At 38.2% G+C, this 25,165-nt stretch overlaps 3 long non-coding RNA genes across 5 annotated transcripts in view; 1 reads left to right on the top strand and 2 right to left on the bottom strand.

The window, feature by feature from the left end:
* The window catches only part of LOC115294618, a 41,425-nt gene extending 24,207 nt beyond the window's left edge, over positions 1-17,218 (top strand). The window contains exon 3 of the long non-coding RNA XR_003910002.1: positions 16,681-17,218. This is a non-coding gene — a long non-coding RNA (uncharacterized LOC115294618). The remainder of the gene's footprint in view (positions 1-16,680) is intronic.
* Positions 1-25,165, bottom strand: part of LOC115294614 — a 273,223-nt gene that overhangs the window by 93,810 nt on the left and 154,248 nt on the right. The window contains exon 1 of one of the 3 annotated variants that reach the window (XR_003909994.1): positions 16,634-16,724. The exons of the other annotated variants lie outside the window; for them this stretch is intronic. This is a non-coding gene — a long non-coding RNA (uncharacterized LOC115294614). Of the gene's footprint in view, positions 1-16,633; positions 16,725-25,165 lie in introns of those variants that run through there. 3 annotated transcript variants of the gene reach the window in all.
* LOC115294616 lies at positions 7,102-9,143 on the bottom strand. Its single transcript, XR_003910000.1, has 3 exons — positions 8,941-9,143; positions 8,516-8,641; positions 7,102-7,487 (listed from the first exon to the last, which is right to left on the bottom strand). It is a non-coding gene; the product is annotated as an uncharacterized LOC115294616 (long non-coding RNA).

The following is a 25,165-nucleotide window of genomic DNA, read 5'->3' as shown; positions in this document are numbered from 1 at the left end:
TTCTCCAGATCCTTACTGTAAGAACAAGATCCAAGCTCTAAAATCTATTAACCCTAAAGGTTTATTCTCAGCCCTAATTTCTGATCCAGAATGGAAGTGATAAGTAGTTTGAGAGAGAAGAGGCACTGTGTGGTAGTTAAGAGCACTAGATGCTGGAGTGGGGCTGTCTGGGTTCAAATCCCTTTCACTGGTCATTAGTAACTATAGTTATATTAGTAACTATTTAACCTCTCCATTGCTCAGCTTCTTTATTTATAAAATGTTGATGATAATAGGATGTCCTAGAGATATTAGGAGGGTTGGGTGAGTAATACAAATGAGAAGATTAGAACAATTGTCTGTCACATAATAGTTTAGTCTTAGTTTACTGACTTGTGACTCCTTTTAAAGATATTAGTAGCTAATATATATCCATCCATATACCGCTTTCTGCATATATAGTACGTAGGATATAAACCACAGGTGAACAGAATTTAGTGAAAGTCCTAAGGGAGATCCAGATCTATACTGGCTCTGAAATCAACATGGGCTATTATCTTTCTGTCTGAGCTGCTTTTCCAGCGATGCCAGTCAACAAATATTCTTTAATTACCTACTGTGGTTGAGGCACTGTTCTAGGTACAAGGAGGCAAATCCCTTCTATTCAGAGCTGTTTAAAAGCCCTTTAAAATAATGGAGATTTCCCATGATTTTTGGCCTTAGAGGATCCTTATAATTAGGACAAGGAACAATGTGGGTTGTTGTTTTTTCTCTTCCCTGCTTTTTTTTTTTTTTTCTAAAATAGCACTCTTATCAATGTGTGTAGGTACTATGGTGATAGCTACTATATAAATACAGGAAGAAAGAACAAGAGAGGAGGAGGAGGTAATTAACTCAATTGTATAAGGTGTTCTTTAAGAAGAAAGGTTCTCCATAATTTCATACCTATTTCTAAAGAGGCAGAAAGGGTGCTACGAGAGACATCCTTACAGACAGCCCTAGAACAGAATGGTGACTCCAGGACACAGTTCACTCAATTCTTACACCTGATTATGCAAAGCAACCCACTTTCCCTCCTGCTTTTCCCTCTCTATGTAAATAATTTCTTTATAAATGGGGAAAATGGAGAGCAAGCCTTTTAAACAGTTATCATAAATTAGAATAAATTGCATTAATTCAAAATGTAAAACTAGGAGAGCCAGGAGAACATGCAACATATTTTCTCCAAATAACACTGTGAACAAGCACAAGTGTATACTTTGGGCATATGTATATCTTTCCTCTGACTGACAGCCTGAAGGATAGTCCATGTGATTTTTATGTTGCTGAGGTGGAAACAATCTTTATTTGGATTGAATAGCAGAGTAAACAGGAATGAATAAGAGACACAAAAGTTTACAGTACAGATGGTTTTCTGATTCTTTTTTAAAAATTGTGTGCGTTTTCAATTAAAAGCGCATTTGCCTTTTGTTCTAGTCAACTGTCCCAGAGACTTTTTATGGTTGTACAACAGAAAAATCAGACATCATCAGTAAATCATGTTCTGGGTTAATAATGTTACATACACTAAATGCAGCAGTTTGTCTCCTCTACTTTTTAATCTGAAAAGATTAAAGTTTATCTTGTAGTTGTGTAAGTCATTAGGGAGCTAAAAAACATTGATAACAAGATTAGGTAAAAATAAACTAAGGAGGATATTCATATATACACAGTGTGTGTGTATGTGTACACATACACCCATATTTATAGGGAGAATGGGTAAAAGATTTAAATGATTCAAGGAAAATATTAAAAGTTGTGACAAAAGTGTCTCCAGAGACACAAGAATTTGATTAAACTATAATGACACCCACTTATAAGCAGCATACACCTGTGCCCCTAAGAGCCTTCTTCCTAGAAATGGAAGGGTGTTTTGCTTCTCACACCGTCATCTGGCTCCATCATCGAATGAACTGCCTTGGGTAACGCAAGGAAAGGGTAACATAACCATACATCTTCTGTTGACAAGGCTGCCTTACCTGTTCTGCAAGGCAAAAGGCCATTCTGACTGAATTATCTACAACTATGTCAAAATGTGAAACAAAACAACACTACCTCAATACTTATTAAGCATTTTTAAACCTGTATAATTATGGCATTGACTCATGGCTTATCTTTTAATCTATGTCAAACATTTCCTTTATCCCCAATATTTTTTGACCACAGACTATAGGGCAGTTAAATGGTCTAAATCAGGGACATTTGAGAGAGAAGAGGACACACACACACATCTGACTTTCAGACTCAGCCTTAATTCTGCAGGCTCTTCTGCCTGCCTTGAAAAGGCAAATTATGGCTCTCAAGGGTGCTCTAATCTGGAACAATTCCCACAAAACAATCAATGGCAAATCATTATTTCTTTCCTTTTCCCAAAGAACAGGATGCACAGAAAATAATGCACATGTAGTAAAGAGTTGAAAGCCTAATGCACATAGGAAACTTGCTGCCCCTCCAAATCAGCACATCAGGCCACCAGATACCAGTCTCAGGCAGGAGTTAGTCATAATTTTCTTACATGAGCCATGCTCTTCTCCCAGGATTGATGCATCTTCTTCCCCTCTACATAAAGAATTAGCTGAATAAAGTAAAAATAAGAGGACTCTGGGGCCGCAGATGGCTGACCAGCTGTTTCTGAGCGACTCCCCATGAATCAGTGCCTCATCTGAGCTTTAGTGCTTCCATGTTTGGGGGGCAAAATACTCTGCATTTTGGAAAAGTAGTTCATGGAAAATAATACAGCAAACTAACATTTATAGAAAACCACAGTAATCTTGTAACAAATGTCCTAAATTATGTACTCAAAAGCAGATCCAATTTTACCCAAGGTTCTCTGTCTACAGTGCCTGTAGGTTTTTGCTGCTGTTCTTAACTGCGGCTCCTCCCAACCCCCACCCCGTGTGCCTCTTTTTTAATGATATACCACTTTATATAATATACCACACAGAAGACAAAAATTCTGCCTGGATAAGAGGCCAGGGGTGAGGGTGGAGGGTTTAAAGGGCTTCTCTTTCCCGTCCCCTTTGGAGATGCATCTTATATATTTTCATTTAGTTTGATGGTGAGATTAACACTGCTTCTGAAAGCCTCCTAGTTCCCTTTTAAGCAACATTCATTTCCCAGTGCTTAAGTGCAATGTTGGGGGTATTGACAAAATAAAAGTAGAATGGAACTTTATATTCCACCCTCTTCCACACTCTTTCAAAGCGGAAGTTTCTGGCAAGGCTAGAGCTTCACTGAAGCCTTTTCCTGGTTGTTCTCTTTAATTTTAGATGATTGCTTGATGTGAATATCTCTAAGAGAGTTTATTTTAATACACAGAGGAGCAGAGATAGCTCCAAATGCCTATTATCAGGAAAAAGGCATTATAAGTGATGGGAGAGGAAGAAACCTTCTGTGATCATTTTTATTCAATGAAAGCCATTCCTTTGGGTGGGAGAGTCAAATGCTAGTACCCACACATGCTGCATGCATACCAGCACGAGCCAGAGGAATGCAGATTTCTGTATCTGAGAGCAGCTGCTAAGTGAAATGGAACGTCCAACAGATGGCTGCATTGTCATTGTTGGGGGAGGAGGAAGGGGAGCTATTTTGGTTTTTCTGTTGAGGGTGTGTGTGTGTGTTTAATAGGATGCGTTCTCCTCTACCTGAATCTTTCTGGTGTTTTCAAGGGTTTTTATCCACTTTGAATCTTAAACTAGAACAAGCACTAGAGAGAGAGACCTTCTGGTCATTTGACCTGTAATGGGAAAGGGGAGAGAGATCAAGGACACAGCTTGTTAGAACCAAAACCAGAACTCTTTCATTAAGCCATACCACAGAGAGGTCATGCATTCTACTTACTTGAGTACTGGTATTTAACACCAATACCAAAGCTCAAGAAAAAGAAACACTCTATCCTCTGTAGCTTCCTAGTCTGAAAAGTATATGTATATTATTTGCTTTTAAAATTTTATGATGAATTGCCTTGTAATTCTCAAATTGGAAAAAAGAATAAGATTCTTCCTAAGCAAAGTTGTATCAAGTCTATATTACATATTTTACTACATGTTTGGGACAAGGTGACCAAATATAAATAACATGCTACAGAATATTACAATTCTATAGTAGTTTCATGTTCCAGAATATCAGTAGTTAAACTTGTAAGTCAAAGTTTGCAAAGGCCATGCTTAAAAGGCAAACAGAAAAGTGTTGAGCTCCCATCATGACCTGTCTGCAAAAGGTCTCTATCTCCCTTATGATGAGAGCTTTGGGTAAGTTGTACAGTCACATGGCTCACCCATTGGTTCATGTTTTTTTCCAGAAATAGAATCAATAGAGAACAGACAAACCCACAGTTGCCAGTTTGTACAGTCTTGTGGTTTCTGTCAGGGCCTACAGACTCGAGCAGGTCTACCAGATAATGAAGGCAAACTATTTCAGTTCCTGTGGGTCCAGAGTGCCTCAGCAGAGTTCTGGTTTCAAACAAATGAATAACAAATTAAAAGGTACAGTAAAATAAGGGGGTGGTTAAAACATATTAACTAAAATCAATGGAGGAGAAACGTAGTTAAAATCCCTGCATTCTCAGCAGTAGTCTGTGATGTATTTTGTTAATCTCTTAAAATTTATGTTAAAAGCCTTTTAACAGAAAGTCAATATATTTGGGTGCTTGAGCAAGTATATCATCCTGTACTGACTGTTGCATTAAATATGATGCAGAGGCTCCATTGTCTATAGGAAAAAAGACAGGGGTCCATCCAACGGAAGTCCCACCTCAAAGAGACCAGACAATTTTCCCAAAACACCCTGTGGAGTCGAGCCCAGTATTATGCTCTCCTCCTCTGCCTAGGTTCCCCGCTGACGTCAACTAGAGTCCTGGAAATGAAGCAAGATCGGAATACCAGAAGCATAGCCTAATAATAGAGCAAAAATGGAGAGCAGATGGAAAATAAAGCTTCTCGATAAAGTGAGACCTAATGTTATAAATTTGTTCAGGGAAAGAAAACAACAGCAACAAAGCAAAAAGGCCTGAAAGCAGACTTATTGGTGCTAAAGTTCTGTAATATGGCTGACTAGAAAAATACCTAGATACTTTAAAAATTGCCCAGAAAAAGACTGAAAAATAACAGGAAAACAAGCAAAATCAAGTTTTAGATTAGTTTGAAACATGGCTACTAAATGCACCCAGGGTTGAAAATGATACCAAACCTAAACTAGAAAACTAAAACAGATGATTAGCAGCTTCCTTTACCCGTGTTTGTACATAATTGCATCCATTGTATTTGTATCCCACCTTGAGCAATCAGCTTATGCCATGGATGAGTGTTGCTGGGAAAACACAGGTGTAAATTCTGAACATGGAAGTGAAATGGTTTGGGTCCAAAGTAAAAGCTTTTCCCAAAAGTGCTCTATCATACTCAGAATTCCTAGAAATGTTCTCACACTTTACTCGCCTTTGCATCCCCCACTGTGTGTGTCCTCTCTGTGTGTATGTAGTTAAAGCCACCAAAGGCTACTTTGCATTGCTTTGACATAACCAAACGCTCCACTTAATTTTTGGGGATGAGCAGCAAACTCTTGAAACAAACCTCTTAATTTTTACTGTGTATACATTTTTACAGAAGATATCTAGATCTTAATAACTGGACTTATAAACATGTTATTTTTGATATAGACAAAGAAAGCTGGATGACATTAAAATTGAGGTATAATTTCAAACTAAAAATACATACTCTACAGGGAAATCATGATAGAACATCAAAGATGTTCTATTTGATAAACATTCTCCATTTTCTTTTAAGAATGACCTTCTGGTTGGAAAAGTGATGAGGTAAAGTTTTAAAACAGAGCTACATTTCCTCTTATTTTCACTGTTTAACCACGACAGGATTATAGGAGGAAGAGGCAATTTTAAAAAATATTTCACATTTTTGGCTCATTACTCTAATGGCTTCTGAACTCTGTCTCTAGCATCCATACAAAGAAATCATGTTTCTTCAGACAGCGTTCCCGGTTCTGCCTCTTCAACCTCTTTACTCTATCTAGCCAACATTTTTCTTTGAGTCTGATTTCTTTAAGCTCTGATTGATCTTGTGAACCTGACATTTCAGACTCTCCCTCACTCCCAGGAAAGTTCCCTCACCTTGGACTTCAACTTCAGTCTCTGTTCCTCACCTTGAGGCTGAGCCATGATCTCAGCCCATTCCTTGCCAGGCTTCTAGATGCCCAGCCTGCCTGCCCCCTTCAAGAGAAGACAATGGACACCCATCTCTGTTGGAAGGTCCTCAGCCAGAGATATCACAGGGATCTATTCTAAAGTAAGAACCCGTGATACAGTGTCAAAGTGTGGACATACAGACTTAAGAATCACAGACGATTTTTGAATTAGAAGACACCTAGAGATCATTTATTTTACAGGAAAGTGTTACTCAAACACAGTAGCTAATCTAGAATTCCTCTAAGAAGAGAGTGATATAATGTAATATAAAATATTTTATAAACTCTATAGCACTGTACGGTATGCATAAAAAGTCAGTGTTTGTCTTCTAGGTAGTATGTTTGAGAGTTATTCCAGAGATGCTGCCATTACTCAAAATGTTTTAAATCTCTTCTTTAAAATTGTCATCCGAGGCAGTTAAGATTCACTGTACAGTCACATCTTGTTCTTATCAGTAAAGGTATTATCCAGGGCTCAGACATCCATCTCAGATTTGATCTTAAATGTCTTCAAAGGCAGAAACTATGTCTGCCTTGCTCCTGGTATACTGCCTGCCACTTAGTAAGCACCTAATAATTATTTGTTCAAGGAATTTTTTTTAAGATCTAACCCACCCTCAGAGAACGATGATTTTCTATGATTGACTGGCAAAGTCTCTGAAGACATTTCAAAAGAGTCTTTCCCAAATAAAATTAGTTTTGAGCCATAACACTGTTGTTGGAATAAGTTCAAGGTTTTTCATTAGAATGGGGCAACATTCATTGTATTTACACATCTGTGTTCTGGCTGACCTGTTTACAATGTTGAATTTATTTATATCTCACCTTTTTTTTTTTTAAAGTCAGTTTGTAAAACAACAACAAAAAGAAACCCATCATAACAATACTGTTAATAAAAAGTCTATTACTGTCATTATATCTTGATATGAATGGCAAAAAGCAGCCCACAGGGTGGATACCTCCTGTGTAGTTAGCTAAGGAGTGATAGTAAGTAACAAGAAACAGAACAAATGAGGCTCCCACCGTCTCAAGCACATGTCTGCAGGCCATCTGGCCCTGGTTCCCTGTTGAGTCAAAGAGTTACTTACAGCCAGTACGAATGCAGTCATAAGGTGACTCGAATGCATTCGAGGGTGACCGGGGTGACGAGATTCCCAGCTTGGTAATAAGTGCCCAGGAAGAAAAGCATCTGTGTGTCATGATAACCAGCCATCACTGTTTTCTTGAGGAATCCGTGTGACACGTAGAAGTGAGAACAGTCCCTCTCCAATGGACTGATGTTTGAAGAGGGAAAAATGAGCACAATAATCACAAGACAAAGTTGTCCAGCTTTCTCACATGTGTTACTCTCAGGAGAGTCTAAGACTAGTGATTTTATAACTGTTTTAAAACTCATTAGGCACACAGAAAAATTCCAGTTCACACCACAAAAACATGAACTTTCTCCCATATTTCAACTAGTTCCAGTCTACAGCATCCTGGCCAGGCTAGGGTGAGGTTATATATTTTATGAATCCTGTTGGGCTTAGGGCTTACATTTGTTCTTTTTACTGCTCTCTGAAACACTGGATTAAGAACACTAAAACAGGTCCAGCCAAAAGCATAGCAAAATGTGGTACCTCATAAAAATGAAACCAAGCAGTGTTCAGAAGAAGAAATAGAGAATGCCGAATTTCTTACCAGACCACCGGCTTATTCATTTTGGAGCCACTCTGGTTTTGATGAGGACCAGAGCATGGGTGTCATTCATGATGTGTGGTATCCACAAGAACAATAAGTCATTTCTTTTCTAGAAATAAGCTTTCCAGTGCCATAATAAAAAGAAGGAAGTATTTAAAAAGAAGGAAGTATTACTTGAATTCTGAATGCTTGAAAACTTGAGTTCTGTCCTTTAAGGAGAACATATCAAAGACAGCTTCATGACTGCTTTTATGTAATCTTTCCTAGAAAATTTATGATCCAGCATCATTCCCTTAACCCTAGCCCAAGATCAGGTTCCAGTACAATCTCCACAGTACATTGACAGTAAATTTCTAAACTGCAAATCTTGTTCTATAACTGCAGAAGTTAAAATTCTTTTATGATATCCATGTTACTTGCAGACTGAAGTCTGATTTCTAAGCTTAACATAGGAAGATTTGTAAAAAAAAAAAAAAAAAAAACTGGGGCTTTATCCTTTCAACCTCACCTTCTATAACTTCTGCATGTACATTCTAAGCTCCAGCCATAATGAATGAATCCAAGATTCCACTGTGTTCACTTATACCTCTATTCTCTCAGAGGAACACATACTTTCACTCACCTTATTCTCTAGAAAACTACTATTCATTCTTCAAGACACAGACTCTCATCTTCTCTCTGAAGACGTTGGCCATCATTCTCACTTTCACCCCCAGCCATGCAGACTCAAATAGTGTCATATGTACATCTAAACAGTACAAAATGGTTTGAGCTATTCTGATGCCATTTCGACTTTGAGGGCATTTTGGGCCCCCTGGTATAACAACGCTGACTCTCACTTCCAAAAGGAAAAGTCCAAAAAGACCAAGCACATGAGCATATAGCCAATTCGGCTATTATCTCTGGCTATTCTCTACCCACCCCCACCCCCACAGGATAATGGCCTGCTTGAATAACATTTGGTTTTAATTACTATATTAGTCTGCTCCAGCTGCCATACATATACAATGGACTGAGTGCTTAAATGACAGACTCTTATTTTCTCACAATTCTGGAGGCTAGAAGTCCATGTGCAAGGTGCTAAGTGATTTGGTTTCTGGAGAGACTCTTCCTGGCTTATAGATGGATGCCTTCTTGCTATATCCTCACTTGGCCTTTCCTCAGGACATATGACATGGAAGGGGGCGAGGGGAGAAAAAGAAAGAGAGAAATGGAAGGAGTGAGAGGAGGAAGAGGGAAGGAGAGGGGTAAGAGGGAGGGGAGAGCTTGTTCACTGGTGTCTTTTTATGAAAACACTAATTCTATCAGGTCAGGGTTCCACCCTTATGATGTCATTCAATCTTAATCACTTCCGTAGAGACTTCATCTCCAAATAGAGTCATACAGGAGGTTAGGGCTTTAGCATATGAATTTGGGGGACATAACAGTTCAGTCTAAAACAATCACCTCATGTTCCCAATAGCCAACAGAAGTCCCCCAATGCCTGTAAACATTTGTGCTACAATTAAATGCCCTAGCACATATAGGGAGAGTGAGGAAAACTGGTCAGCTCCTTCATCAATCTAAAGGTAATACTCATTTAGCATACACCATGTGCAAATCCCTATTACAAACATGTCACTGTTCTTAAGGAATTCATAATCAAGTATCTAACTGAGAATTTAAACAGAAAAAGTGCTACATAAGTAGTTCAAATAATAAGCAACTAGAGGAAAGAGGACAGGGCACTGGCTTTGGACTCTGAAAACCTGAGTTCAAAATCCAGCCCTGCCACTTACCATCTTCATGACCTTAAAGTAAGCTACTTAATTTCTCCAAGCTTCAGTGCCCTTGCCTTTAATAACATGGTGACATGCTACCATAGGAAGCAAGTAAGAAAGAGTTCATAAATTCACTTTTGGAAATGCTAACATCACATACCCAAAGAAAGAGAGCTGTAGCTACGCCCCTAGAGAAAGCTCCTCTGACAGGATCCTTGACGCCTTTCTTCCTGAGAAGGGCAGCTTGTTTCCGGGCAGCGCCTTCCTGTACGGCAGGTTCTGCTGCATTAGCCACATTTGCACATGACTTTAACCATCACTCTCAAAACAGCATTTTATGCTAGTGCCCAACCAGGAAAGGAAGAGCTGTTGCTCACGTTCTACATTTGCTTTCTTGCATGGAAGAGAATCGACATACTTCAATTCTGAATCAAAGAAATCGTGGTAAAAGCAGAATGGAAAACCCTTCACAGATGCCACCTGGGTTATTTCAAGGCTCCATGCACTCTCGTGAAAACACTTAGGCACTTAAAAAGTTAAAGCTAAGGCTGAAATGACTAAGAGTGATTTAAACATGGAGGATACCATACAGCAAAGTCCTTATTAAAGATCCATCAAATATGTCATCATGTGCTATCTGTCAGTGATGGAATATTTACTCTGTGGTCGGTAGAAAAAGGGAAAGTTGACCTTGACCAATTGGTAACGATGGCTTCACCTTAGAATCAGCAACATCAGATGATATTCCTAAATCTTAAATAAGTGTGTGCTATTTGCAGAGTTTGTGGCAGCAAATGAAGTCAAGTGGAGCTGCACAGGAAAAACAGGAAAGATGGCTCCTCACCAGAAACAAGAGAGGAGCATGGGAGGACAGATTCAGACCCCCCAGGCTCCCACGCCCCCTGCTGAGAAGAAATTGTGTGTGTGACACCCCACAAACCCCCCATATACACACACACACCCCCCACACAAGCACACGTTATTTATTTATTTATAAACAGCCGCACTTCCTACTGACACTGGGAATGCTCTTCACTGTCATTACACATTGAAGACAAGAATTAAGGGGTAGGAAGAAAAGAACTGTGCATTCAAAGCTCAGCTCCAGAACTGGCTTTATATTTATTATTGCATATATATCGAAAGCAACAAAAAAACACAGCGAAAGAAATAGACTCTGAAAACCTAAATTGAAAATGTAACTGAAGCATCATGAACTGACAAATACAGCTTTTAATATGTTATTTATTTTCTTTCTGCTCCTTAACCAATGTAAAGGTGTCAGTGCATATAAAAAATATTACTTGACTTGCTAGCAAAATACTAAAGCAAAAGCATGAGGGGACACTCCCAGCTGCAGGAAATGTAAGTCACTTGTCCAAATCACTGAGTGGTCAGGGCATGCTTTACAAATCTCTTAAATATCTGTCTCCAAGCTCTTCACAAGGGACTTCACACAGGCAGAGACATATTTTTTCTTCTTAATCACATACCTTTTAAGATTCATAATTTGGGATGAGCAAAAGGCTCGGCAGGAGGTGGGGATGAATTAAAAACCATAAAATTGATGCTATCACTCTGATTGACATACCAGTAGTGCAGCATACATTTCCTGTTTGTCAGGAATGAAAGGTGTTCACATTCTGTAATAATACCTAATAATGTTTTGGAAAGACAAACTGCTGTCTGACTACATTTTAGCAAGATGGATTTTTTTTCTTTTCTGGCAGCACTGAAATCAGAAGCTAGAGTATATATTACAATCCTCTATAAAAGATGACCTAGATATTTAATAGCTGCAGCTATTCCAGTCCACTACCTGGACCTCCCCAGGTCTCTGATGCTATATTCTAGCATGCCTGAAATCACCATTACACCTTAAGACTAATTCAAGAGAGTGTCCAGGGAGCCAGCTGTCCAGCACTTGCCATAATAAACTGTAGGGAACAAGTTTTTCCCTTTGCTACCTAGAGCCGTCTCATCAGGAAACTGGCCAGCCCTCTATTTATTGTTTGTCTAATCTGACAATTTACACTCTGTGCAGGGTAATAAGGAGGATCTTGTACATGTGGATCAGGTGAGCTGAATCCTTCTAGCTGCCATGTCACTGACGAGGTAACCACAAACAAGCCACTTAACCCGTCCACATTACACAGTCATCATTTTAAAGAGATGCTCCCTCTTGCCTTGACTACCTGATGGGGTTGTTGAAAAAACACTAAAGCAAAATGACAGTTTTGAAACTTCATCATGTAGACCCTAAATATGAATTTGTGTTTGTAAAATGGTATGGGGGATTTTGAAAGCCATCTATATCTTGGGCGGTAATTAAGCCAAAAGAAGAGAAAAGAATCAATGCAACACTAGATCTTATATGACAGGACTGTATCAGAAAAAAATCAAATATAATTACAGCCATTCAAAAAGAATTAATCTTATGGTGAAATTTGAGCCAAAGATGTAGTCCTCAACTTACTGCTCTATTGTTATCAGCTGTGTTCCTACTGAGTATTGACGGTAGGCACTGACTACCTAGGGTCTCAAAATGTTAAAAGTACTATTGTAGGGAAATGAGAATAAAGGGGAAACATGAAATAAAGCCAAAAATTTCAGGAGGAAAATGGAACAGGAATGTTGGTGTTAAAAATTTTAATGACACAGTTTTGCATTTTAATTCTTGGGATTCTGCTGGTTCCAAGGAAGATGTCAAGAAAATAAAAATGTAAAATCGGTGTAATAATAGTTGTCTAAGAATACCAATTTACCAGTATTCGGCAGTAACTAGAGTCTGAATGATCTTTTGTCTCCAGAACTGTAAACACAGATTCGGATACTTTGGGAAACCTAAGAAAAACTGACCCTAAGAAAAAAGGGGGGATATTACGTAGAACTTGCTCTTGGTAATACTGTTGCAAAGGGATCAAAAGTGCTTTTGAATACAATTTATTGCTGTTGTTTTTGCTAAATCAAATAAAGGCTTTAAGCAAAAACAGGTTTCAAGCCTTCTGCTTATAATTGCACTTCATGTGACTTGACAATGCTGATTTCTGTGTAATTTTTTAAATCCATGTTTGGTAAAAAAAAAAAAAGTGCTTTTCTACTAGTTCTTCAAAGTTCTAATAAAATTAGCTTGCTGGTGCACATGCTTACAGACACAGTGCGAATTTAGTCATAGAGAAGCTCAGCAATCATTCTACTACACCTATTTGTGCTAAACCTGCAAGAGTTATGGTGCAACTCTTTCAGGATTTGAATGTATTTCAGTCATGGCCTGGATTAAATTATAGGCACTAAGATGAAAGTTAAAAACAGAATGCAGGGATCACCATCCTCATAACCTTCAAGAGGCAGTCCACAGACTGCTGTCTGTATCTTGAGTTAGACTGACAGAAACTGGAAGGAAAGCATGAGCAAAAGGAATCTTGAGTGCCATCAGCTGAAATTTACCTAAATCCCACAGCAAAATATAATCTGGAAGAAATAAGAGGTTCACCTTTTGGTTCTAGTAAATGATAACTTGAAGGTTGGCTTAAGGAATATCCATCCTTCCACTTGCTAAGTTCCCTAAATGTGGTTCTAAAAAATAATGTTAAATATTCAGGCCAGAGATATTTATCAGAAGGATATGATTTAAGTGGCTATGTACCTCATGGCAAGCCTCACAGAAAAAATATAGGTACAGATATGCATAAGTCATATTTATATACTTTCTATAAAATTAGACTGGCATTAATTAAATGGCAGAAAAGGCAATGAGAGCATTGTTTGGAAGGTAGCTTGTTCCAAGTTCTGATTATAACTTGCTTCCCAAAGAAGGAGCCGCCCACAGCTTAGGAGACAGATGAGAAGATCATCATCACAGATTTGCTGTGAACAGTTCTGCTCAGCTCTGTCCCTGCCAGACTTGGGGCCACACACACACCCTTCTAACAGGGCTAAAGAAGATTCACAAAGAGCACTGCTTCTTGCTCCAGCTTTGGCAAAAGCAGAGGATGACTTTGGGTAATTTGAAACCTTCCTATAGTGCTGAGAACTGCTCTCAATAGCAAAGTTGTTATCATCATCATTACACCTAACATTTACTGAGCATTTACTATGTGCCAGGCACAAATTGCTTTGCATCTCATCTTATCTTCACAGTCATCCCATGAGTGAGTACTATAATTACCCAAATTTCATGGGAGAAGAAACTGAGGCCAAAATTTGCCTATGGTGACAAAAAAAATGGTGAGTGCCAGTGCTTGGACTTGAGTTCGGACAACCGCATTCTTTTAGAATCTTCACTTCTTGTAACCATCAGAGTAATTTCATCAGCTGCAGACAACCCATGGATTAGGCATTTTGAAATGCCACCCCACTTACAAATCTCTTCCTACTTATTCATTAATTGTTTGAAGAATGAAGAGTGCTAGGATCTGTCTTAAGCAATGGGAATTCAGCAGTGAACAAGGAAAACTCTACCTGTGTAGAGCTTACAATCTGTATTCTGCACACATAGCCTCATGTATTCCTTACAATAATCATGTAAGTCTGAGGCCATTAGTATCACCCACTTTGTAGATAGGAAGCCAGAGCTCAGAGAAGTGAAATAACTTACTCAAAGCCACGCAACTGGTAGATGGGAGAACTGGGGTTTATCCTTTGACCTTTAGACTGTTGGTCCTTCAATCTGCTATGCTTCTGTTACCCAATTACTATGGTTCCAAAATGGCTTTCAGTAATTGGGAAGAATGTTAGTACCACAGGGACAGAAAATAAGATCAAGATGGCTCTTTTCTTCCTAATGTCTTCCCTTTTTCCCAACTTCTTGGTCCTTACGTCTGTCATGCTTCAGGTACCCACTGTCCTCTGGTTGTGCAGAGTCTCCCACTGCTGCACCTCCCACTTTCACCCCGTAAGCCTATTCTCTGCCTTCCTCCACAGCTTTGTCTATCCCCCTCTCTGTTCCTTACTCATGCCACATCTATACCTCAGGGTTAATCTTAGCTGTCACTCTTCACTTTAGATAGCAGCCCTGACATGTTGTAGAAAATGACCTAAAAGAGGTCCGTCCCTTCTATCATTCATTATACCAGGAAAGACTTTTCCCTAGTAAGTCATATATGTTATTATCTCAGAATTTCTTGAGTGAATTTTCCCATAAAAAGTCTCCCATGTGGTATTTATATTTTATAGTACTTATTGCATACACACACACACACACACACACACACACACACACACACAAATACATATATGGGCTAAGTATGATCCTGGGTCCTGGCTAGCAAAATTTAACAGTAATACACTTTGAATTCCAATCAACCAAACTACAAGTGACCTCTGGCAAAGATTTTCTCAGTAACACATTCCTGTCTTCACTATTATTCACAACAAAGAGTGGAAAGCAGTAAAAAAATTTTTTTAAATACATTTAAAAATAAACATATTATTCCTTAGTATTAGAGAGATGGGGACCAATATAATAAACACAATGTAGAAAAAGACACAATTTTTTAAAGGAAAGAAAGAACTTAAACTTCAGGGTAGCAGTAGTAGGGGCTGTAGGAGACAAAGATACACATTTCTGACTTGAGAGATTTTCAGGTCTACAGAGAAACCCTGAATGCAAATGCCATTCAAGAACCTCTTCAACTGAACCCTAATTTTTTCATTAGGTGTAAGCCCCATGAGAGTAAAGAACACATCTGATTTTGCTCAACATTGTATGAACAACATTTAGCACAGGGCCTGAGACATGGTAGGCACTTAAAAATGATAACTAAATGAAGGAATGTCATTCCAGACTTATCTTCAACCACCTTCACCATTTGCTTCTCAATCAGCAGAGCCCTCCATTAACTAGTATTCCTTAAAGCCTGGGTTCCACACTGCTTCTCTCTCAGGCAGTAGCCTTTGTCTGTATTACCCTTTCCTCTCTTCCAGATCTGATGAAATGAGATTCTTTATGCCAAGGTCAAAATTGTTTCTTATGACTCTCCTTGGCCTATGCTTGAATACACATAGGCCAGCCCTTGCCCACAACATCTCAAGGTGGAACAGTAGGAGGCCCACCCTTCCGCTTGCTGGCAGGGCCCTGGGCTGTTTGGCCAGGTTTGGGAGAGGGCTTCTTGGCCACCTCAGATATAGATACTAAGTGTACACCACCACAGAGTCCCTTGGAGGTGCCCATTCATTTGTGCAAAGGGGATACTGCCTTCCTCACCCCGCTGGCCCCCACATTGTCATTTTACACTGGAGACTCTGAATATTATGTAGCTAGTCCTAGACCTGAGAAGAAAACCACTGTATCTTCCTTTAAGCAAACACTGAAACTTGTCTCCATAGGTGTTGAAGAATTCTCTAAGAGAAAAAGGGCCTTCACTAGTCATCTCAGGCTCTGGTTTTGCATAGACTTGTTAACTGACTTCAGAAAGGGGAACTATCATTTTATTTCACACAAAAATGTAGGTAATCCCAAATCCAAATTTACCTGGACAGATCATAAAATGGACTAAATAACACCGATTCCTTTTCCTTTTTTTCTAGAATTATCATTCATCTTTTTCAAGAGGAGAATTTTATAAATTTACTATGCTACTCATAAATGCCTTTCTCCCAGATTAATAGAAAATCTTGAGAAGCTGGACTTGTAACTTATTCTGGGATATGGTCTTCCACAAACAATTGGGTACTGTTCAAATATAATGATTATACTATTCATAACTATCATCTCCCAACTATTTACTATGTGTAAAGTACAATAGCAGGTAGTGTTAGAAGCTGATTCCTCAGTTTAGGCCTTAACTTACCCTGCCCAAGACCACTGTAGGCAGTTGCCCACCTGAAAGGGGAAATGGGAACTAAATGCAGCCTTTGCTCTATTAGCCAAACCACATCCCCTCGCATGGGGTTGGCTGTATCCACCCAGGGGGAAGTTGCACCTTTTTCCTAATTTTCACAAAGTACCTTCTTGACCCTGCCCCTCCTTCTGCACAAACCTCTTAAATTGAATTTGGCCCATTTGTGATTTCTTTTCTCTCTCCAGAGTCATCACTGTTCAGTGGAACATCCTTTCAGATGCATGAAGATGCCAAACTAGAGGAAAGAGGACACAACAATGTGATGTCCCAAGGGTCAACATTTCCCAAGGGATAGTTCTGACTGAGGAGACATAAAAATAGTCTACAACCAACAGATATTCCTGTCCCAATAATCTTTTTATAGTATACTATAGCTGTATTCAATATAAAACAAGTAGAGTGAGAACTGAATGTGAATTACAAAGCAGATTTTATTCATGATACATGAGTTAATAAACATGAGTTAAACTCATGATACATGAATTAAAGAAAAGAATGGAGCCCCTTTTCATATTTTATTGCCAAAAAATTTACCAAGTAGATGATTTATTTGGAAAGATAGCACATTTTTGAAATTAACTCTTGATTTGTAAAAGTTCAGATGGTTCCTATCTACTTGGTCAACTAAAAGTGATTGTTTTTACTGCTATAACCCAAGCATGTCAGTCTTTGAGAAACATGCCATTAATCATGATTAAATTGTATAGGCTCAAAAATCTCTAAGACCTCCAAGGAAAAAAAAAATAAAAAGCGTTGTAAAATTATTTATTAACCTGTAAAAAGTTGTGTGGAGTTTCTACAAAGCCAGTATTTGGAAAATGACATAATTTATATTTTTATCCTTAAGAGAATCTTTATACATTTACCTCCAAGGGAAGAATAGAATCAATTACTACTATATCAAATAGATATTGCCTTTGGCAAGTATGCAAATCATACTGGAATTGTACATTTGAGCTTTTTAATTGTGTCAATTCTGAGATATTACTTGGTAAGGCTGACTGTGCTGCTCCTATGCCTCTCCAATCTGTTCTCAAATGGAATCATACTCATGTTTCCAAGGCAGAGAGAGCACGAAGAGGCAAGGTTCTTGTCAGCTCCTTCTATGGACCGAATTGTGTTCCTATGTTGAAGCCCTAATCACCAATGTGAGTGTATCTGGAGATAGGGCCTTTAAGAAAGTGAGATTAAAATTAAATGAGGTCATAAGGGTGGAGCCCTACTCTAATAAAACTGTTGCTCTTAGAAGAAGAGACATCAGAGCTGTTTCTCTACTATGCAAGGATATTTTGAGAAGGCAGTCATCTGCAAACAAGGACAGTAGTCCTCATCAGCATACAACCATGCTGGCAACCTGAGAAATAAATTTCTGCTGGGTAAGTCATCCCGTTTATGGTATTTTGATATGATATTCCCAAGCTAATATAACCCCTTAACTAATTTAACCTATAATAATAATTATTATTAATATTTTTTCAGCAACTGATGAGAATAAGTGTTTTATAAGATTTTAATTTTCGTAGGGGCACGTGGGGTGGCTCAGCTGGTTAAGCAGCTGACTTCGGCTTGGGTCACGATCTCACAGTTCGTGGGTTCAAGCCCACTGATAGCTGTCAGCTCAGAGCCTGGAGCCTGCTTTGGATTCTGTGTGCATCTCTCTGACCCTCCCCCACTCACACTCTGTGTGTGTCTCTCAAAAACAACTTTTTAAAAATTGTAAAAAAACAAAAAAGATTTTAGTTTTTGTAGAGCCACCTGGGTGGCTCAGTAAATTGAACATCCAAATCTTGATCTCAACTCAGGTCTTGATCTCAGGGCTATGAGTTCACGCTTCCCACTGAGCTCTATGCTTGTCATGAAGTCTACTATTTAATTTTTGTAATTTTTATAAGAAATATGCGAATAAAGCCATCTTTGAAAATTGAGTTCTCTTTATTTTTTGTAATACAGCCTAAGAAAATTTGGTGTTCTTGCTATGTAAACATAGTTTCAAAAGAAATAGGTTGCTTCTGCCAATCTTATATAACTTGATATCAAAACAACAATCTTATTTGAAAATGGGCAGAATACATGAATAGACATTTTTTCAAAGACGACATACATATGCCCAATAAACATATGAAAAGACGTTCAATGATCATTAGGGAAATGCAAATCCAAACCACAGTGAGATTTCACCCTGTTCCTATCACAAGAGCTAAAATAAAAAATATAAGAATGTGGAGAAGTTGGTGGGAATGTAAACTGGTACAGCCATTGTGGAAAACAGTATGGAGGTTCCTCAAAAAATTAAAAATACCATATGATTCAATAATTTCACTATTGGGTATTTACCCAAAGAAAATAAAAACACTAATTTGAAAAGATCTATGCACCTTTATATTTACTGAAACATTATTTGCAATAGCCAAGATGGAAGCAACCCAAGTGTCCACTGACAGATGAATAAAGAAAGATGTGGTATGCACTCACCCATGCTCGCATGCGCGCACAGACACACACACACACACACACACACACACACACACACAGGACTATTACAAAGCCATAAAAAATACGAACATTTTATCATTTGTAACAAGACAGATGCAACTAAAGGGCCATGTATATCAACAAGGATGTACCTAGAGGATAGTATACTAAGTGAAATAAGAACAAGAAATGCAAATACCACATGAGTCCAGTCATGTGGAATCCAAAATACAAAACAAATGACTAAACAAGCAAGCTGTAATCAAACCTATAAATACAAAGAACAAACTGATGGTTGTCAGAGGAGAGACGCTTGTGGGAATGGGCAGAATGGGTAAAGGGGAATGTGAGATATAGACTTCAGTTATGGAATGAATATATTACAGGAATAAAAGGCACAGCACAGGGAATACAGTCCATGATACAGTTATAACTCATGGCAGCTACTCTTATTAGGAGCATAGCATAACATAAAGAGAAGTTGAATCATGATGCTATGCACTTGAAACTAATATAACATTGTGTCAACTATACTCAAATAATTTTTTAAATTTTTTGTTACATTTATTTATTTTTGAGAGACAGAGACAGAGCATTAACAGCAGAGGGGCAGAGAGAGAAAGAGACACAGAATCTGAAGCAAGTTCCAGGCTGAGCTGGCAGTCAGCACAGAGCCCGATGCAAGGCTTGAACTCAGCAACCTGAGATCATGACCTGAGCCACAGTCAGATGCTCAACTGACTGAGCCACCCAGGTGCCCCTCAAATAAAATTTTTATAATTTTTCTTAATCAGAAATTCCAGAGCCACCAATATTCAAGTCCCAACATAAATGCTCCTGATTCTTTTCCACTTTTAACATTCCCTACTCTATCCTTTCTCTTCTGTACTACTACAGTACTTAATTTTTAAACACCCATGTCATTTATCATGCTCCACCTTATAACTTCCGAGACATGCAGATATGCCTGCCTTCTCCACTGGAAAACACAGATCCTGACAGCAGGGTTCATGCTATTTTTTTTGTTTTCCCCAATGTTTACCACAGTGTTTTACCACAGTAAGTATATATTTGGTGAATGTATGAAAGAATGAATTAACTATGAATAAATGGATGGATGGATACATGAATGAACATTGGATTAAAAATGTATTACTGACAAATGAATAAATTAATTTACCATTTTGCCTTATCAGTTTTCCACAGCATCCAGAATGATTATCTTGGCGCCATGATGCCCTCCCTTGATGTCACATTTTGGAAACAGAATTAACGAAAGGGGAAAAAGGAATAACAGTGGAGGGGCTGCAGTGGCTCCTGTTTGTTAGGCATAGTGCCCTTGTTACCTTGCTGCCTTAAGAGTTAAGTTTCACTATACCCACTTTTCCAACAAGAATCAGAGGATCTGAGAGTTGAAGTAATGAATCCATACACTGCTGCTAAAATACAAAACTACGGTTTAAGGGCAACGCTGAAATCCAGACTCAATCCCATATATTGTCTTTCTTTCTCAGTGGTCTGCACTTGGTATTTTGCTTCCGCTTTCTGGCCAAAAGACAAGGAATTAAAGATATTTTCTGAGGCCATTAGACATGGCCTTACTGTGCCCAATTTGGAGAACAAGGTGAGAGCACTCACTCGTTCCTAGTGTTTTCACTGTCCCACCAATATGAGTCGATATCAAACTCAGATTTCCTCTATAAGTATTGCTCTGAAATACCCGAGCTCTAGTACTACCCATGACAAATCTTTGAGGTCAGAGACGTTCTGAAATCTGAGGGCTTCAAGGGTACACAGTAAAGGAGTCATTTTCCTCCCTATTGCCATGCCCCAAAGTATAAAGTTTATGGGGAGATTATAACTTGAAATTCAGGAAAATCTGAGTTACATTCCAGTTATGTCATTTATTAGCTATCTATATTTAAATAACATATCTCAGTTTCTACATTAAATAATGTTCATAAACTCAGACATATCTGAACACATGGCTAATGCTGAGAAGACAGACCCATTAAAGATTAGTTTGCATTAGAGAAGAAAAAAACCCTTGGTCAATGTAGCAGAGACTGCCCAAAAGCCCACAAATCATAATTCTTCATCCTGGACACTTAGAAAAAAAATAACTCTTCCAGTATCCCCTGCAATTCGACTAGTGCCATGTCCTGGAAGTAATGTCCACCACTTCCAGTCATGGACATAAAATGCATTACGTGATCTTCCTCATCTTTGCTGGGGAGCCCCCTAAATACAGACAATACATAAGTGGACTCTGAAGAGGCCCTAGAAGATGATCCCAACACAAGATGCAAGAATTGGGCTTCCAGAATCATGGGATAGGAAGCTGCCTGCCACACAGACTGTGATATTAGTCAAAAGAAAACCCTTTATTGGGTGAAGTCCCTAAGATTCTGGGGTTGTTGTGTGTGGTTTGTTTGTTTTACAGAACCTGGCACTACTTGCCCTAATACAGTTTCTCAGGAGTTAGAGAATACAAGTCTAGGGTGAAATAATGGATCATCAGAAGAGAAGAGGTATGATCTGTGTTATTCCATGACTGATGAGTACTGCTCAGAGTATTCTTTAGTATTTAGTATTCCCTTCCCCATCCAAATTCTCTCACACACAGTTGGTACTAAGACCACAACTGCCAAAAGGAGGCTCTCATGAAGATGCTTCTCATTAACTCTCCACAGGAAACCGACCGTGCAAAGCAGTATTGCATTCTGGTCTGCATAACAGAAGGGAAGATGGGGAATACTTCCTCACTTTGACCAAAAAAAAAAAAAAAAAGTGGTTGGAGAGCAGAATAGAGAAGGAATAACCTGTCAGAAGCAGGGAATGTCACACTCACTGCCAGGTTGTGAGTGGCCCAGTCAAAAGTGAGAGGAGACCACAGCAAATTGAAACCTTGAGAGGTTCAGTCCCCCAGACACCCCCATAGTTAAGGCAGAATTAAGCTCAAAGAGCCAGGTTTTAAAACCCCATTTCTCCTTTCCCTCACTTCCCTTTTATGTTGAACTTCTCTCATTAAAAGTATGCCAACTTTCTAACTAATGTCTTTGAGTAACACAATGATTTTACACTTCCCTGTAAAGGAGAATAGTGGAATCACACATTGAGTGAGGGGCATGCTGAGAGTTGCTGTCCATCCTCCAGTGAACCTTGTGATAATCCCGTTAACCTTCCTATCAGGAGGTCATTAAACAATTTTGAAAGCTGTTTCCTCTCACATCAGAACTGCATGTGGAATCAGATCTAGTATTTTTAATATAAGCTGTTCGGCTGCACAGACTTAAATAACAGCGTCTCACATGTTTTAGATGGTCTTTTATTATTCTTCCCCTAACTACTAAGTGCCTTTGCAGGCTTTCTGTCACTTTGAGTATTGTTCTATGTTTTTTTTTTTCTTTTCTCTCGATTTGAACATCTAACACGTTTTCTTCCAATAACACAGCACCACCCTTCTCTACTTCCTCTTGATGCCTTATCATTTGTGCCAACCTATGTTTCATTCATTTCAATATATCCCCTCCCTGTGCATCAGTCTTTTTAAAATTTGTTGTACTTGGTGTTTTGTTCTTATTTCTGCATTGCCGTTTTCATCAAAACTACCCATTTCTGTTAAATCTAATTTATTTCTACATTTCTTTCACAATCTCTTTTTTATCTCCAAAGATATTTTACCATCCAGTTTTCCTTCCTTCCTTCCTTTCTTTCCTCTCTCCCTCCTTCCTTCCTTTTATTTCTGAAGTATGCTAACAGTCAGATGATGTCAGAACTTGTGCCTGAATACATTTTCAAGGAAAAAAAAAACAAGTTTTCCATTTTTATCTTCTTGATCATATAGTCCCCCTTCATTCAGCTCAAAACTTGATTTCCTTTTGGACTCCAAGAACCACTAATTTTTTACCTCCACAACAGAAAGAACTTACATTTTTAACCACATTTAAGAAACTGAGCAAAACTGAAATGTGCTTCTGGGCTTAAATAACACAAAATGGATTCCTAGTCTCTGGGGAAGACTCCATAATAGGGCCCTATCATTGAATTAGCAATTCAAACATCAAAAAAGTCAGTTTTCAGGAGTGTCAGTTTAGGGACTTGACATTTTTAAGAAATGTCTTTGCAAAACAGAGTCCTACTTATCATTGGATGAAGGACACTGATTTAATCTCCAGGGGTGACTGAACCCAGTATCTGGGGTTTTTCCAAACATTTAAAGTCATTTCCAAATGTTTTTGATGCAGCACAACCCAAAAAGGATTTTGGCAAGTATGTTTTCCCTTCATTTTAAAACCCATGCGTATTTCAAGGGAAATGCAATCCATATGTCTTTGATTCATTTACACTTAAATCATCTAAATGCCATTGTGTAAGAGCTATTTGATGTACAAGAAGCCTGTGAGCCTGTTTTATAAGCCTTTTTAAGCCTTATTTCTTTGAATCAGAAAGTCATGTTTTGCCGGCCCTAAACAGATCTTGAACTGGGAAAGGCTCAAGTTCACTTCTAAACTGAAAACCCGCAAAGTTTTGCGTGGCTTCTGTACTTAGCAATATGTTTCCCCCTGCCTAAAGCTCACAAACACCCAGCATTTCTCTTCTCTGTCTCACATGTAGTGAGAACAGGGTAAATCAATTTTTGAATCACATTTTACTTGTAAAATTCACATTTTGAACCTCAGTTATCTCCCAGGCACTGCCAGAAGTTAAAATAGCAACACTTGAAAATTAGGCTTTTGCTCTAAAAGGGCAAAACAGTCTATAAAGTACATAAATTACTGCTTCTGTACATTTATTTGTTTGACAGGTTTAAGATATAAGTGTGGCTTACATATGGATTTTCAGGATGCCAGATTGGATGCTCCATGAGCTACAGTCACAAATGTAACCTCTTTTTTTAAGACTTATGTTTGGGAGAATAGAATTGGAACAATCTTGCTGTTCTGCACAAATCTAATTGCTGTGTCAAAACAGCAATGGAATATGATGAACATTTGCATTTTTCTCATTTACTGGCCTTTTCTATGGCTGTAATCTTACTTGCATTAGTGGTCAAGAAGAATGTATGTTAGGATATTTGCTCTCTTGCTCCTTGACACTTTAAAAATTTCTGATGAATTTCAAACTGATACTTTTAGAGGTAAAATGTGAACATCTGATCAAATGTTTGCAGATACCCAAATGATTAGCACTGATTGCAATGGACACAGAAACACACCTTGAGAATGGATAAATCTTTCTCAAGCAAAAGCACTAATTATTTGTCTTCAGACGTGTGATTTCTTTGTTTTTATTTAGACACATTTTAGACATTGCATTTTAGTCAGAAGGAAGAAATAATGATGCTGTGATTGTTTGAAAAGAAGCAATATTTTACATTTGTATTTGAAGTTTAGGGGCATGACAATAAAGTTAAAAAAGAAAGAAAGAAATCCAGGTGAACCTAATTATTCCTTATGCACTCAATCTAGTTCACATATATAATAGACTATCATGTTTGTGTAATCAAAAGGATTATGAAATTTAAGTTTGGAAAAAAAGGATTTGGGTGCTAAATCTAGCAAACAGTTAATTATGCTGAGATAATTAGATAGCAAAGAAGTGTTGGATTTGGTTCTTTTTCATAGTTAGTTTTCATTAACTACCAAATCTTCATGATCCTATACAGGCAGAAATTATTAGTATTCTATTCTCAGGAAGAATGGTACACTGACGAAGAATTAAACTTTCAAAAAGTGTGACAGAAGTCTTTACATTGACCTAGTACTTATTTTCTTTAAAAAAAATAGCTATTTCTTCTTTTAAAATTTTTGACATAAAGTTTTAAAATCTGAACTAAATTCGGGAAGTACATTAAGGAAATTCAGCAGACAATCATAACACAGGCATATTTTCAAGCATCAATTTAAAATACAAAGCAAAGAACTTGTGTTTTTATGACTTAGTTGCTATGTCACAAAACTGAGCTTAAAAAGGGTACTGATTAGGATTGTGCAGTAAATTAATAACTGTGGATGTGGTGAAAACAACTATTGTTATATTGTAGAATTTCAGGATTTATGAGATTGAATCTACCTTCAGGTGGACATTTAAAAACTGAAAGAAGCAAAGCTCAGCAGTACTTCCTGCCCCTGACTTGCTGCTATCCAACTTACCCTTTCTTGCTTTAACTAAATTCACCTCCAGTTGGTAAACAAC

Source organism: Suricata suricatta, chromosome 6 (assembly GCF_006229205.1).
Source record: "Suricata suricatta isolate VVHF042 chromosome 6, meerkat_22Aug2017_6uvM2_HiC, whole genome shotgun sequence".
Lineage (NCBI taxonomy): Eukaryota > Metazoa > Chordata > Mammalia > Carnivora > Herpestidae > Suricata > Suricata suricatta.
Note: the sequence above shows the minus strand (reverse complement) of the source record. Positions and strands in the feature narration are given on the sequence as shown.